Source organism: Diadema antillarum, unplaced genomic scaffold, assembly GCF_040938485.1.
Source record: "Diadema antillarum isolate AM-2024a unplaced genomic scaffold, OU_Dant_1.0 seq00000191_RagTag, whole genome shotgun sequence".
Lineage (NCBI taxonomy): Eukaryota > Metazoa > Echinodermata > Echinoidea > Diadematoida > Diadematidae > Diadema > Diadema antillarum.
Genome location: NW_027271255.1, coordinates 263,049 through 282,407, shown reverse-complemented (window position 1 = coordinate 282,407; position 19,359 = coordinate 263,049). Strand labels below are relative to the sequence as shown.

The 19,359-nt window shown below is 41.0% G+C and overlaps 1 protein-coding gene across 7 annotated transcripts in view; it reads left to right on the top strand.

The window, feature by feature from the left end:
* Nucleotides 1–15,306: 15,306 nt before the first annotated feature.
* The window catches only part of LOC139728692 (ephrin type-B receptor 2-like), a 48,186-nt gene continuing 44,133 nt past the window's right edge, over nucleotides 15,307–19,359 (top strand). For all 7 annotated transcript variants that reach the window (XM_071639635.1, XM_071639634.1, XM_071639632.1 and 4 more), the window contains exon 1: nucleotides 15,307–15,440. The gene's annotated coding sequence lies outside the window, so the exon portion shown is untranslated. The remainder of the gene's footprint in view (nucleotides 15,441–19,359) is intronic.

The following is a 19,359-nucleotide window of genomic DNA, read 5'->3' as shown; positions in this document are numbered from 1 at the left end:
GATATTTTGAATATTTGCCCGCCGTGTCAAATTATTCGAGGAACAATTAAAGGGTTGACTGCGTTAAGCTGTGCGGTAAGGAGCACGCTTTCATTTCAACCGAAGTGGCACAAGAGCAAATTTGTTAATGTAATTTGTGGATTATGATTGTTATGGAAACTGCGCTCCACTTTTCTCTGCCCCCTCTCAATCCTCTCCCATGACATGTTGGGCGTCGGTATTGGATGATGGGGGGGGGGGGGGGGGAGGAAGGAAGGAAAAGGGGGAGGGAGGGGGATGGAGGGTGGGTTGCCAGTAGTGGAAGCAAGGTCTAGTGTGCAGTATTAAAGAAAATGAAGAGTTTTGTGATTTTTGTATGCATTTCATAACCAGCCTTGTGATCATCCTATAAACATGGCTCTTTAAATCTTTGATTAAAAAACAACAACAACAGCAACAAAAACAAAGTGAATACATATCTGGGTGTGGGCATGTGTGCCCCTGTGTGTGTGTGTGCATGTGTGTGCACACTGCCATGTTAGGTAAGGCTGTAAGTCTTCACTACGATCTCAACTGCATGTTCGGTGTCCTGGTCGACCTCCCCATCCTACACACCACTGCCAAACTTTCTTGAAGAGAGCCTGCACACACACATATATACCACACACTTCATAGGGAATGCATCATTGATGCGGTTGAAATTTAAGCCCCCCATTCTTTGTCTGTGCTCTTCGCGCTGGCTGGACCCAGGGGTACGGCTCTCAGTCGACAATGTTTTGTCTCGACAACGGCCAATCGCGCTAATGGAGTGCACGTCCAGCACCCAAAGGGAGGGGGCGAGGAACGGGAGCGCGGAACGCCGGTGTCGAGTTTCACCCGCGCGACCACCACAGCCGAGGCGTCCTAATGCTGTCTTGCGGTGGTGTTGGAGGGGGCGAGATAAAATTTTGAAAGACCACTGCTACCACCCCCCCCCCCCATACTTTCTCCAAAAACTTCCTTTTATTCGCCCAGTCCCCTCCCAGCAGTGTTGGAGGGCAGCTCGCAGATCGCTGGACGTTCTAATCTCCTTTTTGACAACTACGCTATTAAGTTCGTGTCCTCTGGACACACACACAAAGAGTATTGGTGGACAATTGATATCCTGTGACAGAAGATAGCAATAATCTCTTGAGAATTAGGGGGGGGGGGGGGAGGGGGCATTGTAGGTACTATCCCAGACTAATAACAGAATATATGTATGACCAGTAATGGATTAGTGTACCAGGGAAGGCCTTCGAACAAGAGTTGTTGGGGGTGATATCCACTGAATGAAAATTATTATGATTATTTTTACTGTTTGTGGGGGGAGGGGAGGAGGGTTGTTAGATCATGTCGTAAGTTTTAGCAAAGGGCTGCATGATTCTGGCAGCACCTGTCACTTTTCCCTTGGCTTTCAGTAATGACCTCCGTCTCTGTGTGGGTAGGATGCTGTGATGATATACAATGTACGTCATTCGTTGATTGATATCAAGTTTCCTTTTACAGAAATCATCCCTCATCCATGCACTCTCCTGGTACCCCCCCCCCCCCCCATCAAAAAAAAAAAAATAATAACACATGAAACTGGCATTCCATTAAAGAAGAAAAAAAATGTTTAATGCTTTTCCAGCATATATAATACATAGATGATATAAACAAATGCTTACCTTTGAAAGAGTACCCACCTCTAACACTACCGCCAGGAATGTTTTTTTTTTTCTGTTTGCTTGCCTGTTTGTTTCATTTCTCTCTCTCTCTCTCCCTCTCTCTCTCACTCTTTCTCTATTCCCATCTCCTTCTCCTCTTCCGTATTCCCGCTCTTCGTAAATTATGCATTGATTTCTCTCGTTTTATAGCAGCGCAGCGGGCATTATCTATCCTCCAGGAGCGCGCTCAATTTGTCGTGGAATTACGTGTAAAACAACGGGGATATAGAGATCTACTGTTCGGTTGCCGGTGGAGTGTGTAGGGAGTCCATTCGTCTGCGTATACTCACTCCCAATCTCCCGACTTTCCTCTCCCTGTTCTATTTGTCAGTTTCGTTTCCATTCCTTCTTTCTATTTCTAGTTGTTCTCTTCTTATCATTCAATATATATATATATATATATATATATATATATATATATATATATATATATATATATTCATTTATGTGTATTTATTGATTTATCATATATTTTTTCTCTCTCATAATCATCTCTGGTAGCTTTTCTCTTCTCATTCAAATATATAAGTATTTAATATATATATATATTTATATATATATATCTTATTTTATCTCTTTCTGGTAGCTCTCCTCTTCTCATTCAAATATATAAGTATATATATATATATATTTATATATTTATCTCTCTTATTTTATCTCTTTCTGGTAGCTCTCCTCTTCTCATTCAAATATATAAGTATATATATATATATTTCTCTCTCTCTCTCACACACTTGGATATTGTTTGTCTCTTTCTCTCTCGCATTCTCTTACTGAGTCATCGAGTAGCGTCTTGATCAGTGATAACCACTAATTTTCTCATAGCTTCTGCTTTCCCTCGCCATTCGGGCTGTCCGCTTCTGTCTTCCGTTTCACCGTTTTGTGGCATTCAAGGGTAATCGAAACATTTATTTTTGGTGGAAATGTTAGATGACAGCGCCTGGAGGCATGAAGACACTAATTTGATTTTCTCATTTTATTCTCTCGCTCCATCTTTCCCTCCCCCCCCCCCCCCTTTCCTTCATAAACCTGTAGAGCTCAAAACTGTCCCACCCCACCAATCAGTGTGGTCATTCAAACACCATTCTGAAATTTGTCATTCAAGCCTTAGGGGTTTCTTCTCTCTTTTTTTTTGTTCCTCTCTATTCTTTTTATATCATTTATTTTTTTCCATCTCCAGTTTGTTCTATTGATTGTGTGTTGCGTTGATCTCAATCTTATCCTTCCTTTGAAACAAGGAATAATGCCTGAATCTGTTATGATAATAGTATTAAGGTAGTGGAGTGAAAAAGACAAAAAAATGGACTCCTACGGCTACCCTAATAGACATGAACGTGTGCCGAATATCTTCTAGTCATGTCAGGTGTATTTTAATTGCGGCTGTGGTGTCGGTGGCTAAGGTAGTGCTGTCTTTTTTTTAATGACATTTACATGAATTTTTCATTCCAGTTGTCGATGGGAAGGTCATTTTGAATAGTTGTTGCGTTCTTTTTTTTTTTCCAAATAGCTATTCTCACATGGCCTCGAGCATTTAATGTAGCTGTCAGAATTGTTGGTGCAGAAGTGAGTAATGCGTGCATAATTTGTTTGCGAGAGTCAACTGCGTATGAATGCCATGCGCTTTATGACAGACCTGTTAGATTTTTACTTGAACTCCCAACCTAGTGCCCTACCTGTTATAAGATGAGCAATTTTTTTTTTCTTTTTTTTTTAGCATGTAGTGCCTGCAATGCATTTAGGTGGTTGATGTGCAAATGTGATTTATTGCAACTTCTTGCTAGCATCGTCTGCACGCGATAGGTAATTTGTATTTCCCCGATATGATTATGCGCAGGACCTCACGCAACTTTGGTATGTAGCGGCAGTGTTGTGTGGGAGCCATTAAACATCAAAGACCATTATACTAATACACATGTGATATTTACATAGAAATAGACAAAGATATATACGTCATGAATGGGGATAAGTAGAATTTGTATTTCTATGGTTATTTTGGATGTTTTGTTCACTTTGTTAAGCTTAGATATCATTATCACTTTGCAGCCACTTTCCTTTCTTTCTCTCATGTTGTTTTTTACAATCTTCTATTTCATCCAATATTTGACACAATGCTTATAAATCTACCTATTTTCGATGAAATCGAATTGTTATTTCATAAAAATTGATTGTTTCATTTTTATTTACACTCAAATATTAGAACACGATAGCGCCCTTCTGCTTCTCTGCTGATGAGATTAAAGGACAAGTCCACCTTCATAGACATGTGGATTGAGTGAATGCAGCAATATCAGTAGAACACATCATTGAGAGTTTGAGGAAAATCAGCAAGAGAGAGAGATATCGAGTAAGAGATATTGTGGGGGGAAAAAAAGGAGATAGAGAGTGTCAGAGATATACTGAAAAAAAAAAGATGGAGACATAAAGAGAAAAAAGAGAGAATGGTGGAACTGAAAGGGTTAAAATGAATTGAAATACAATAGAGATAGATTATACAAAAGAGAGAAGAGAGAGAAGGGAGAAATATATAGAGAGAGAGATGGGGGAGAGATAGGAGGAGAGATAGGAGAGATAGGTATACGGGGATGACAAGAGAAGAGTGCCAGTCACAGCGGCATCAAATGATTCGTAACAATTGGTCAGCAGGGTGTGAAATCTGATTGTGTTCGCCGTTATCCATCCAGCGAATCACCCTCCCCCCCCCCCCACGAGTTCGTCGGCACGGTTACAGAGATTTATCTGACACCGCTTCGCTGAAGTCTTGGCTAACGCATTCACGTGAAAATATTCAAAAGTGTCTGAATAATCTTCATCTCCTATCTCTCTCTATCATTTTTGCTTTTTCTCATTCTTTGTGATGAGTTTGATTGCAAATTGGGCTTGGTACCATTTTCCAAATTTTAAAGTAAATCCATCATCAGATAGAGCAAAAGAAAACAAAAACCTTTCCAGTGATGTTTTACTTGTATTACATAACAAAGAATATTCTTGAAGTTACTGATTTATGAAACCCTCTTAATGTCTTATCATTTTCTTTGTGTGTTTTTTAGCAGCTTTGATCACAAATATCTCAGCTTAACAAGAATGGAGTTAATTCCTTTTTGTGATCATATCTATATATATCTATATATCTTTCATCTGTCTATCTATGTACAGTATCTGTCTATATATCTATCTGTACCTTTATCTGTCTATGTATAATGCAACTTGTAATATTATTGTTAATACCGGTATATTCCTGTTTATGTTTGACATCCCTTTCTACAAAAAAAAAAAAAAAACCAGAAGAAGATACAATTGCAAGTTGTTACTGGTGGCCGTAGCTTGTGCCTCTTGTGTTCTGTGTAGATGGCTTGCTTTGATAATATATGTCTCTCTTAGTTGATAACTCATAGGATGGATAAGGTATGAATTATTCACTGTGGCCACAGAGAAGAGATGCATATCTCTCAAACCCAGTGGGATAAATACGTTAACAGGGACAGCAATGCCTTGTACCAGTGATCAAGTAGGTTCAACCGATCAGACAGGGGATTTTTTTTTTGTGTGTGTGTTTTGTTTTTGTTTTTTTCTAGGCCGTACAACTGTAGGTACTGGATTTTTTTGTCAGCAATAGAAACAGAGAGTTCAAGTATTATCACATTGCGATATCAAGCCCCAGCCTAATTTGGGGGTACAAATTTTTATTGTGAGGAAAAATGTGAAAAGCAGACATTATTCCAAATGGCTGATATCTTTTCTTTTTTTTAAATTCAATTCAATTCAATTCAATTCAATTCAATTCAATTCAATTCCATTCAATTCAGTTTGATTTAGTTCTGTCCAATTATGCTTTATTTCTATCCAAAAAAGATGATACATAATTCAATATTTATGTGAATCCACTCAAGTTAATGATACTGAAGCTCTGCGATGTTCTGGTTTGTAGTGTATTCATTGCATGTAATGTCCTAAATCATAATGATAAACCTGAGCATGGTGTAGAATATGTAAGAAATGAAGAAAAAAAAATGAGGGAAAGTCTCATAATCATTGGAGGAAGAAAGGTTAGGCAATATACCACAAGACTTGCATAGTGCAAGTTCAGTTGAGAAGGTGAGTGGTATACAGAATGAGCCTGAATTGAGACGGTGTATTTGTGTGTGTGTGGGGGGGGGGGGGGGGGGATAGCAGGCTGATGACTTTATCGGCGATATCGTTTCCCGTGATGTTGGAGCTCTTCTCTCGGTGCTCGTGGGTTAAACAGCAAATAATCGAGGAATTACGATGATGTTCACGTCGTCAAGGGCTCGCCAAGTCTTGTGTTGGCAGCAAACGGGAGGATTACACCGAACCAAAGCACTCTTCGACTGAAATTAGGAGCTGTGATCGTTGTCGGGATTGGGGAAGTCGGGGGGGGGGGGGGGAACAGAGCTGTGTTTGCGGAACAGATCTTCATCGTTTGAGCAGGGTTGCGCCGGCCGCGCCGATTTCTTCATTTCATGGACGGTTTGCCGCGTCGGGAGGGAGAGCTCGCCAAATTTGTTCTCCGCATCTTTAAAAGTTCTTCTGCACAAATCGTCACCTGTCTAAAGAGAGAGGAGAGGAGAGGAGCGGGAGATGCTGTGTGTGAGCTGCATCTTACTAGCAGAGGGAGGGGAGAAAACCAGACGTTGTCAGAATCCCGAAACACCACCCTCTCTCTCTCTCTCTGCTTTGAATAAGCCCTTGTCTCTTATCTTGTGGCCTTTGTTTATAGTGACAAAACCTCCGATGTGGCCATGCCAAACAGGGAGGATGCTGTAGATGCACTGTATACATCTTCTAAAATCATTCGACACTCTTTTTATTGTTAGGAAGAACAATTAAAAAACAAAGAGATGGGACTGAAAATGCTGTCTGCATTCTCATAAAGGCACTCCCAAGATATCTTAAAAAGTACAAAATCAAAGGTGCTTCTTTCAGTTATTTTTGTCTCCACCCTCCTGCAACTATTTTATGCCTCAAGAAAAAAAAAGGATGGCATTGCTTTTTCCTCATGCGACTGCAAGTCTCTTACATAAAGAGAAGAAGAAACAACGATCGTGTCACACGTCATTATCTCAGCTGCGGGCCATAACGGTTTCAGGTGAGAATGATGCACTTTCAATAACATAAAATTTCCGATGAAAACAACAAGCCGCAGACTTCTTGAGAAAAACAAAAAACGGCAAACTTGTCGGAATCTTTTTCATCTGACCTCGGAGGATGACTGCCTCCATTCTTGTTAATCAATACGGGCTTGATGGACTGGTCAAGAAGCTGTCTGGCCGATATGATTACAAAAGATGCCCCTCCCCTTCTAGTCCTCCCCCCCCCCCCTTTACCAAATGATGGAAAGCATGACGAGGAATGAATTCCGATTTTGGCAGATCTTGAGCACATTTATTGATTTTCACACCCTAGGTACGGCAAATGGGATGCAACGATTTATACTGTGCTCTTACATGTATATGATACGCCAGCCGCATACCATTCTATTGCTTACATTTGAAAAAGATACAGAAGATACATAGATGTAGATAGAAAGATAGATGGACAGATAATTAGATAGACAGTTAGATAGATAGATGGATAGATAGATAGATAGATAGATAGATAAATAGATAGATAGATAGATAGATAGATAGATAGATAGATAGATAGATAGATACAGAGAGTCAAGCAATGCTAGGGATGCCAGCTTGCGCCTGTTGAGTTGCGGGGGTAAGTTGCTGCAAATTGGAAGGGGACGAGACATGGAAAAAGCCAAAGCCGTCAAGTTTTGTTTGGAACGTCCGCCTGTGTTCAGCTGTGTATGAACCTCTCAAACATTCACGTATTGATTACCTTCGCTATGTGACCTTACCATCGGCCAGGCGCGTCCTGCATTCAGCCAAGTCAATTGTAAAATTCTTTGCCGACAAGGACTTTTCCGTGTCTCATGCGAAACTGGATACATGGCAGGAAAATGGCGTGATCAATACCGTGTTGTCTCCTGATTTATACATCCTCATGGCACTATTTTTGAAGTACTTGACGGCAGTTTACTCTGAATTGTTGGCATTTTTTTCTCTTTTGTCTTGTTTCCTCTCCCATCCTCCCCCCTCCCCTTCATTCTAAAATCAAAGATTGTGTTATGCTCTTTGTGATGTCAGAACAGCATGTATTGCTTTCATGTTCTGTATATTTCGCCATGTCCTTATACGTCAGTTAGTAGAATCGTCATGTGATATCAAGGAATTCATCACTGTATCCAATTCAACACATAAGTGTAATGTAATTAAGTTGATTGTTGTATGAGAGAACTGATACCAGTATTTCATAATGCGGCCAATCCTGTCTTCTTCTTCTGTATAGGGTTTGTCTGTGTCTGTCGTTTTGTTGTTCTGGTTGTTTTCCAACCAAGCTACTAAAGTAAAAAGGATAGTATGAGTACTCATAGTTCACGCTATTTCCCCATTTGTTGTGTGGTTGCTTGGTTGCTCAGTCTCGCACAATGGAATGTTCAAGATGCTATGAGAATGTGCTAATCGCATGTACATTTATTAGAAGAAGTAAATCTGGTGATGTTTAGGTGGATGTTGAGCAAGGTTATCATCAAAGGCGCTTCCAGGAGGACATGAATCGTGCCGGTGACACCAAGTCATAATTAATGCAACTTTAATGTGAAAAAATCTCCTTGGATTGAAATCTGGGTAGACATCGAGACGCTTTATTTACGCCATTTTGTAGATTACGAAGTTACCAAGGAACACGATGGGAGCAGGGTTTCCAGCCCCAATTTACGGGGAGAAACCTGGAAAGTGTTGATGGAATTTTGGCCGAAGGATCCAACCCCGCTCCAGTGACAGTCTGTCGGAATCGGACGACTGCGTGCGGTGGCAGACACAAATCGGTCCGATGAATCCATCCCGTTTGTGGTTTGTCCCTCCAACAAGTCGCACTGATTGAAAACAAGAACTACAGGGGCTTCATCCTAGATATATACAATATACGGGACAGCACCGGCATTTGCCGCCAAAGAGCCACTCGCATGAAAGCAAGAACACAATACCACTGTGTGTGCTCGTGTTTGAATATGTAAAGGAAGTTCTATGAAGTTGATGGGGCCATCCTTTTCAGACATGTCCCACACCACAACACGTCGTTTGGAAAGCGGGACAAAAGAGACAAGGCATCCCACTATGGAGAAGTAAAGATCTCTTGATGGATTGGATTATTTTTTTTTTTAATATAGACTCGGTGATTAGTTATGATGGAGCCTGAAATTAACTTAATTGCCAAACTACAGAAAAGAAACTGACAAATAAAGACGTTGATAAAAATGAGCAAAAGAAGGTATCTATCTCAGTCCAATATATCATGCAGAAATTTGTGAAATTGGCAAAGTGGTAGAGCAAAAATTTCAGAGAGGTTAATCCTTGATCCACTGCCATTTGCACTTTACGGATTTCCCCCCTTCATCAAGAGGAGGCAAGTTTTCTCCATGGACCAGGCGACAAGTGAAACCGGACCGAATTAATCCCTGTTTGTGGACCATGACCACGCCCTGGGTAGTCTGTGGCACTGCCGAGGACATGAAGCATGATGAATTTTGTCTCTTTCTAGTTCTTTGGAGAGAAAAAGAAATAGAAGCAGGTGTAATTTGCCACCCCACCCCCAAGAAAAAAAAATAGAAGAAAATCCTGTGATCACATAAGCGGAAGGATGCATTGACAATAAAGCCAGAGATGAGAGACATTAAGGGGTCTCAACTTTGGGTCTTCTTTCTGTTTGTTTTTCCAATGATGGTTTGGGTGAGAGAGCTATTTTTCAAGAGATGGTCACAACGAACGCATGACAAGCCAACTACATGGCTGGGTACTGAATGACCCTGGAGAGAAGATCCACCCCCCCCCCCTTCCAACCAACCACTATCCCACCGACAGCAATCCCCCTCAGGCTACGATTAACACGGCCGATGGTGTGTGTGTGCGCGCGGGATTGGCAATCAATACCTGCGCACGAGGGGGTGATCATTCACCTTCTTCGGCGAGAGAGGCGCTCTCACGGGCGAACACTACTACGCAAGAAGAAACCCCCACGACAATCTGACAATCGGGGAAAGTGTTTTAAGACAAACACCCCAACTCTTCATTCACAGTACGTATCCTCCTTTTGTGGCCACAAGTGGCTACTCTTGCGGGCAAGAAGCCCTTCATCTTCCCCCTCCATGGAGTCACTCTTGTACCTCCCTTTATGCCCCCCTTTTTCCTCCTCGTTATTCATTCGTTACCCCCCTATTATGTAAGCCTTGTCCCCACCACTCCTGAGGGCTCGACGTCCTCATTGAAAGGTGGGACAATGGGCTGGCGTTTTTGTGAACCGTGTTTACAAGAACACATCACAGCCACAATTGGAGGCTTTTAATGGAAATCTAAATGGTAAACAGATTCCGACAGCCACAGGTCGTGGGATGGTTTCATATAATTTCAAATGTACTTTCAGTTGTGATAGTCGAAAGTGAATTGGTAATATAGAACTGTGGAGATGGAGCATTCATCTTAGGGCATGTAAGTTGTCATCCTCTTATCATATCTGAGGTTGTCATAGATATGACGATATCATACATATTCCCATGGAATTCACTGAAACTTTTCGACCACTTAGAGGGAAATGAGTGTCTGCATATTTTTTTTCATCCATATATTGAATGTTGAATTGAAAGTTACTAATTATTATGAGAGGAGAATGAAATAGAAAATGATGAAAATGACCAAATGTAGGAGATAATTATTACAGTAATTAACTAGATAGGCCCCTACTATTAAAAACAAAGCAAAATACCAAGCACCACCACAATTAAACATCACAATATGAGATGGTACAAATGAAGATGAGAGATAAAACACTGTAGCATATAGACTAGAAAACCATGAGTCTGCTCAGGAAAAACAATCTCCAGTTAAACTGATGTCTCATATAATGTAATAGGGATGTTCTCTCTTTCACTTACAAAGATCTGCATGTGTTCAACCTCCAGATTTTTAACAAGATATCTTTGAGAAAGGAACAGTGGAAAAGCTAGAAGGGCTTGAATGATCACATGATTGTCCAATTCCAGCTTATCGATTTTCGGCCCTCATGTTTGTGAGCGCTTGCACCAGATTGATTTTTTTTCTCCCCCTCCCCCTCCCCCCTTCACCCGACCATCGGAGCCGTGAAGGGGTGGTGTGGCAAATTCTTGTTTACAAGGAGCCAACACCTTGTAAACAAGAATTTCCCCTACATCTTAAGCCTGTGATCACCACTGGCAAGACATCTGTACACTAACTGAATGGCATTTTGGGTGTAGTGATCTGAAAAGTATTAATAACTCTTCTGAAAGTGTTGTTAGCTGGAATGAGACATTACTTTTTATAGAGGAGGAGGGGAAATGGAATAGAAATTCTTTAACCAGTAAAGTTGTAGGGGTATTGATGCAGAAGTAATTAACTTTGTAATATGTGAATTGGTACATGTGAATTTCACCGTATATTTTTTATTTATAGAAAAGATTGGATCTGGCTGATTATATTCATTAGAATCTGCTAAAAAATCAGCAAAAAATTGCAAACATTTGCCAATCTGAAGGAGAGCCAGGAACTTTAATCTTTTAAAAATGTCTCGACAGCTTAAGAATCATAGTAAATATAGCAATTCATGGGCTTTTCAACATTCTAAATCTAAAACAACTATATGCGAGAACAACGAATTGCCCGAGTGGAAGATATTTCTGCGCAGTACCTGGATGAAACACTGAGAATGAATAATTAACCAGAATTATGGTGAAAAGATGCAGCATTGAAATATATAACTGAGGTCTGAGGGCTTGATGGGTACAGCAAAAACAAAGAACAAAAAGCAAAAACAAAATGAAACAAAACAAAGAACAAAAAGCAAAAACAAAATGAAACAAAACAAAACAAAAAACAACCAACAACAATAACAATAACAACAAACAAAAAAATAATGATATGGTTTGTCAAACCTCTCAGATTCGTTCTAGTTCGTAAAAGCTAGCTGAAGGCGAGAGATTATGGCTGTCTGTTGGATGGAGAAGAAGAAGAAGCAAAAATACTTAACTTTTAGAAAAACGGAGGAGGAGAAACGGAGAGATTTGGCTGCGCAGCTATTATTCAGATCCAGCCGTGAGCGACGAGTTCTTCTCGTCGCGGAGGAAGATGGCATGCAGGAGATGTGAGTGACATCTTGGGACAATACCACTCTAAGAAAAAAGGTTCAGACAAAAGGACCATCTTTACTTTTCACAAATGCTTCTTAGAAACACTACCTCAGGTCCCAAATAAGAGTCATTCTCCCAGTTCAGCACCAGGAGGATACTACTTTATGTTTTTAAGTTGCCAGTTCTTAGTGAAAGAAAGATTGAAAAAAAAAAACAATAACAACTTGACACAAGTCCATCTGGACTACGCATTTGTTTTGTTTGTTTTGTTTGTTTTCATTTTTAAAACTTTGAGCATAGGTGATGATGATAAATAAATGATTTGATTGTTTGATGAGGGTAAGAATCATACAATAGATAGAGATTCAGGGAAGTACATGTATGTTCAGGAGTGTATTCTTGCATTAAGTCTGTCGTCCCCGCTGGCAGGTATGTTGCATTCGTTGTTCAATCCTTTTCTCATACACTTGTCCTGAGAGACTTAATTGAACCAGGAACAAAAGTTGCTTTCTACCCCTCCCCCCTCGGAGGGGGGGGGGGGGGGGGGGTTGGAGAGGGGGGGGGGGGGAGTAGGGGAGGAGAGAGGGGAGGGGATGTTAAGGAGCTGAATACATCAAAACAACAGAAGAGAGAGAGAAAAAAAAGATGCTTGATTCTGTTTGTAATTATCTCAAGATCCTTCCCCGAGGCACTTATCTCGGAGATGTCCGTTGCTCGTGGAGAAATCCCCCCTCAAGGGGAGAGTGGGTCGCCGCCACAGAGTTTACGTCACTCCAATTATATGAGAAGGTGACTATAGAGGGCGGCATTTACCTGTGAGAAAGAGAGGAACAGGTAGAGCAGGACAGGACACGTGAAAAGATAATGGGAGTCTAGCTGAAATCTGTGATTCTGATTTGAGTCAGGAGGTAAGCAGACAGTCCCGATTCTACTAAAGCGCCCCCTCCTTCGCTTTTCAGGGACAGTGTTTCAACTGTCGCCTAATCCAAGACCATGACATTCCAACATGCAACATGCATTGCTGTGGTGACGATAATGAACATGACATATTTCCTTTTCAAACATTCCTCGATTTGTAACTTCTCGGCACAATCATCATCAAAAGTAGCGGCCAGTTTGGATGGAGCTTTAATCCTGCTGAAATCTGTCACTGTACGTGCATTGATTAGATGTCATGATAGGCAAGTTGAAATGTAAATGCAAATCACAAGCTGTGACTTTTTGTGAGGCTCTTTTCTTTTTATTTTTTTTTAATTTGCATTTTGTCTTTAAATGCTCTATTTATCATGTGGGGGAGAATTGTCATATCGCTATTTATAGAATCGGAAGCAGGGATCGTGTATGCAAACTAGCACAAGTGTGTGATTGAAATTCTGGTCGTCCCGAAGCATGCTGTCATTAACTTTCATATCATGCTTGGAGAGGCAATCTGACAGTAGATCTTATATCATTGGCTGATATTCCTTATTTTTCTCTTCTTTTTTTTTTTTGGCTGAGAAATATATTTTTTCTTGTAAGAATCATCATGTAGCATGACATAGATATTTAACTGTTATGTGGTATCCAGTTAATGATGTCATGCTCCACTTCGGTGGGGAAAAAATATTCCAGGGCATGGGTCCCAACATCTGCTGTCATGCCCCTTGTAGAACACATGCAGCAGCCTCTCTGGCTGAATTACGTGAGATGAAAGTAACATTTTTTTCGTGATGTACCTTCTCCTATCGTATTTAGGATAAGGTATAATTTCTGTTAAGAATAACTTGACGCTTAAAGCAGATATACATGCCCCTTGTAATCTGTTTGCACCCAGGAAGAGTTTTGGACTGGTAGAGGGGTTGGACATCGGTCTTGAGATCTGCCCCCCCCCCCCCTCTAAATTCTGCATCCTCACTCAGAGGTCCGCCACCGTAATTTTTGAACTTCATTGACCTCTGGAGGTCGATTGTTAGATCAAGATGGCTCTTTACTATTGTCATTACCTTTTAATATTTAACAGACATATTATTTAGATAGTCAAAATATAGTGCTGATTATGACAGTATCATTCTTTTACATTTCTTCTTATATCCCTCTCCCTTCTTCATCACCATCATCTGATGATGATGGTGATGGTGGTGAAGATGATGATGATGATAATAACAGTGGTGATAATGATGATACAAATAATATTCTTATGGTAATGTTAATTGAGATTGCACTGCCAGAAGAAAAAGAAATGACTCTGTGCAACTGTATAATCACAAAGGAATTCAATACTGACACATAATCATCCAAGTATCACTCAGGGGGTCGACTTGAATACGAACGCCGTTCGAGGCGCTGCGAGGAGTGTATTTTGTCGTCAGTATTGATCAGGTCCTAATCATGGACATCCCAGCGCTTGATGGAGATGCTTTTTCTTGCTCTCGAGATCACTGTCACACTCATTTTCGGAATCCTGCCTGTAATTAGCGGCGCAAAGCAGGTAAAAGTTCACCTGTCGATTCTCCAAGCCAAAGCCGTTTGCAAACTGCCCGGCTCTTAACTCTTTACTGCACTGATATCGAGCCTTAATGCCTCCTCTCTTGGCCATGTAAACCACCTTGACCTTTTGCGAGAAGCTCCATTTCCACTTTCATTGTTTCCGTCGCCGGAATAAACTTCGTTTAGATCCAATTTGGCAACCTCTGCCCATGCGCCCTGTTGCCGGCGAGCGACACTTCGGTCGGGCCTTGCTGTCTTTGCGAGGCAAATGGCGTAGTCGATCGAACGCTGTCTTGTATGTGGTCTCTTCGCAATTTTTGGGTCATGTTTGACTTGTTTGTAAGGGGAGAAAATTCCAAATATGATCAGTTTATCTCTTGCCTCTTGCGCAGGTGTGTATGATTGATGCGAGGATGGAAATAGAGGGGGGTGTTTATTGTCTTTGTCTCAGGAGGGTGCAGTTTACGGAAACCCGAAAAGCATTCCCATGAATTCTGGGGAATGTGTGTGTGTGTGTGTGTGTGTGTGTGTGTGTGTGTGTGTGTGTGTGTATGTTTCTGTGTGTCTGTCTGTCTCCATGTGTGAAGTAAGGTGTACGGAATTTGAATCGCTTGAATGTCGGCAACGATCATGATGAATGCATGGGAAAGTGGTCAGCTACACACGGATAGCCATTGATGTCAGTTGTTATTTTGAGAGTTGAAAAAAAATGCATATGCCCCATATGCTGGCATAGATACTTGTCACTTACAAAATCCTTTAAGATATAATTAAAAAGTTATGATGGTTACCTAGCCCCTTTTTTTAACGTGAAGCAGCAGAAGTATTGATTGAAATATGCTAAACTGTTCTTTTTTACGTCTTTTACTAAATCATAGTTTCTTTTATTTAACTTCTGTTACTCTGTACAGAATGCCAAATCGGAACTTTCAAGTCGGAGATCGGTTCGTCAGAGTGTACTCCGTGTCCAGCGAAGAGCCATGCGGATACGGTCGCCGTTACGGTGTGCACCTGCATCCCCGACTACTACCGCGCCCCAGGAGAAGAGGCTTCCGAACCTTGTACAGGTGAGTTTGTTTGAAACAAAGAAACAAAGAAACAAACACACAAACAAACACACAAGCAAACTGTAATGACAGTAGCTGGTTTGGCATATAAAATACCAGTACACATCAATGCAGTGGAAGAGTTAAGGTTGGACAGTAGATACTGTAAAATACAATATTTTCGCGGCATGACATTTTCGCGAATTGGAGCCAACGGCCTTTTTCGCGACATGAAATTTTCGCGAGTTGCCTCTGTCATTCAACGCATATAGTGTAGACAAGAATTTTCACGTGCATTTTCATTTCGCGAATCTTGGCTCTTCGAGAAATCAAACTGCATGCGAACATTCCTCGTTTTACAGTATGTGTTTGTGTATGTCACTTTAGTGTTGAGGGCGCTCGTCATTTAGCAGGCATCAGCAAAAGAATCTTTGTCTTTCCAAGGCTGAATTTTGATTATGTCAGAAACACATCTCTGATCTTCTAGGGAATATTTTGATGTCATTATCGTTGATATCTTAAGGTGGGGCATTATCAATGAATTAGAATAAAGGAAAAAGGAATTGAAAAAGTGGTATTATTGTCGTGCAAAGGGGAAAGATGTAAGCAGAGCACGTCAGGGTTTTCGAACTTGAAATGAAATTGGGGGGGGGGGGAGAAAGGAAGATGTCCAGTTTTGTTACGGGGGCAGTAGGAATCTGCAACATTCTGTATCTAGCTTTTCCAGATTTGAATAACTTGATTAAAGTTTACTTGTCGAGAGTGAGTCACCGTAATAGGAGCCGAAAAGACTACTCTATGATGCCCTGAATTTTTTTTTCTGTTTTGGCATGTACATAACGCCCAGTTATTGTGTCTTTGCGCGAGTAAATATTCGCGCCTGCCCTGTATTTGTTTTGTAGTATCGCGTGAAGGCTGAATTAGATCACTTTGGTTGTCGGGTATTTACATCTCTCCATTTTAACCCCACCCCTTGCCTTCTTTTCTCTTTTCTTTTCGTCAAATCTGCAACACACTTTCATAACTTTTGGTGATGTCCGGGTGGGGGGGGGGGAGGGGTAGGGAGAGAAGAAGGATGACCGCATAAAGAATGCCTCCACTGCGTTTCATAGGAGGTTTGGTTAGGCACAGATTCTTGTTGGGTATTAACCGTCTCCTCTGTTTGCGCAGATTGAAACGTAAGAGCCGAGTTCAAACTTGAAACAGTGCTGCGGAGGAGGATGTTTTCCCTGCTCCCCGTGCCATCAGCTTGGTGTTGCCATGGTGAATAGAAAGAAAAAAAAAAACGAAGAAGAAGAATAGTGTGCGCATTTGAGAATGCTTTTTTTTTTTGTTCATTTGTGGAAGACAGAAAGAGAGAGGAGAACGGGGTGATTAAAGTGCAGAGTAGGAGTGGAAGTTGTAACTCTGAGGGTGTGTGTAGGAATGATGGCAGCCAGTTACCATTGAGCAAGTGGTAGATCAGCTAAAGTATTGGGTTGGAGAGGGAGGGAGGAAAGAACCAATTGTTAGTCCCAAATATGTGAATTGCTGTCAGACTGGGTGTTCTGCTTTCAGTTCAATGGCTTATTTATTTCCATCAAAGAAGAAAAAGAAAACATGATTCAAAGCAGTACAAATTGTCAATTTAATTTTCATTCATCTGATAAGACAGTTCATCGAACACAATATAAAGCATATGCATGAATGATATTATAAAAAAGAAACAATGCACACTTTGTCATGGTAACAAAAAAAAAAGTAAGTAATCATTATGACAGAAAAGAGCTTTGCCAAAAAAAGGGACCGAGCAGGGAGGAATTGATTTTGTTTTTTTCAAATTGTTATCAGGAATTTGATGAAAAATTGCTTTTCATGGCTTGTTTAGGATGGATCATTATGTTATCATGTCATGATGGAAGAAGTGCGAAAAAAGTACTATGATTATGCTGATACCACTGCTCTTTTAGAAGAATATTATGGAAAAGACAGTACCTCCAGGGAGGGAGGGGTGAGAGATGGCCACCTCCCCGGTCCCACCGAGGTGGTGGTGGTGCTACTGGTAGAGGTGATGGTGAACGTGCACAGCTCCGCAGGGATGACTGGGTTAATATCAGTTAACCCGTTGAGGACGAGTCCCGAGTGTACTCGGGCAAGTGTCTACGGGGAAATGGGTGTTGTAGCAAACTCAGCCCGTCCTCAGCGGGTTAAAGTAGATGACTGGTTCCACAATGATCAACCCGAGTGAGAGATCATGTGCCCAAAGAGGAGGGTGGGGGGGGGGGGGGGATGGGAATGAACTGTGACAGAATCACCCTGAACATAAACTCAATTAGAGAGCAAATAACATGAGCACCATGATTGATATTAGGCCAGCATGAAAGATGGAAAACAAAGCTTGAAATAGATGAGCCAGCCAGCCAGCTTTCTAGAAAGACGTCAGGACCATTTCAAGAAAAAAAAAAGCTGTAGAGAGGAAAAGGAGATATGTATAATTATACAGGGAGGGATGGCAAGAGATAGAAATAGAATGTGTATCACAAGAGAGAGATGGCGTGGGCGGGAGATGTAGAGCTGTGTTTAAGCTGCAGCAAACAAATTGAAGAAGTAAACTCTCCCATTGCAGCCACGCTTGTTTCGCCTCTCCGGGTTCGCCGGTCAAGCACAGATGAAAGATTGTCGCCGTGGGTATTGGAAAGGTTTCAGCCTGTTCCGATAGGCAAGTAGTATCCAAAAGCCATCCCCCGTTTTCTCATCTGATAGAGCGGGAACAGCAGTCTGGACATGATGCTGTTTGTGTGAGGCTTTTCCGTTGGAATTATGAAAGGCTATTTTTAAGGCTATTTTTGGAAAGATTATTTTTGGTTCTAATTTGCATGGGTTGGAGTTACTTTTGAGCACAGAGTTTACAACCTATGTTTCTCTTCTTTTTTATGTCTTCTTCATAATTTTGATATGCATGAAGAAATATGCCCCAAAAGAAATCAACACTTTCCTCTGAAAATCAGTTGTGCACATTTTTTTTTTCTGATTGACAATCTTGAGAAAAAATGAAGGAAAAATGGCAATTATGAAATGTCCAGGAATTGATACAGAGTCAGCCACAATAGAAATATAATAGTGAACAGTTTTTCAAACTCAAAATTTTTGTGTACAAGCAATGTCTCAGAATTTAGTCAAGAATGAAAGACTAAATCTTGACCTATCAATGATCCTTGCAGAAGTTAATCATATACTGAAAATGAATTTCATTTATTTCTAATCATTTTAAACTCCTTCAGAAAGAAAAAATAGAATGATAGGAAGATTATTGGTTTTCATGCAACGTTCGTGCATGCAGCAAAGAAAGAGGTTGGATGCCAGATATGCATCGTTAGCAGAGACAACTCCCCCTGCATGCATTGTTGCCGACGGCAATGACAACATCGGCTTGAGATTGATGGACCACTTGGGCAGGGGTCTTAGAGAGCATCAGACAGGAGGTCAAAGGTCAGGAGGAGAGGGACTCCGTTGATGACCTGGTAATCGGGATTCTGTCATGGGTGGGATCTCCTCTCAGCAGACAATGTTTGAACTTGGGAAGATACAGGGATGAAGAGAACATTCTCGCAGTAATTGTTGTTTATATACCATTACAGCACGATATATCTCTCTCACAAATATGTTTATTCTATCCCATCCCCGCCTTATGAGGGGACTTAAAACCCATCTTTTCGAGTCTTTAGAAAAGCAGATAATATTATTCCCTGTGCCATGATAAAGATGTACCTGTACTTTCTTTTTTTTTCCAACTGGTGTCCTTCTACATGATGATAAGATAAGAGAAAACCATGGCCATTTCTAGGTGATATCGAGCTCACCCATATCGGGGGAAGGAATAGACCTACCACACGATCAGAGTGTTTAATCAACTTTGTGGCAGAAGTTCTCTGGAACTGGGATGAGGTCTTTGTCCTCCCAA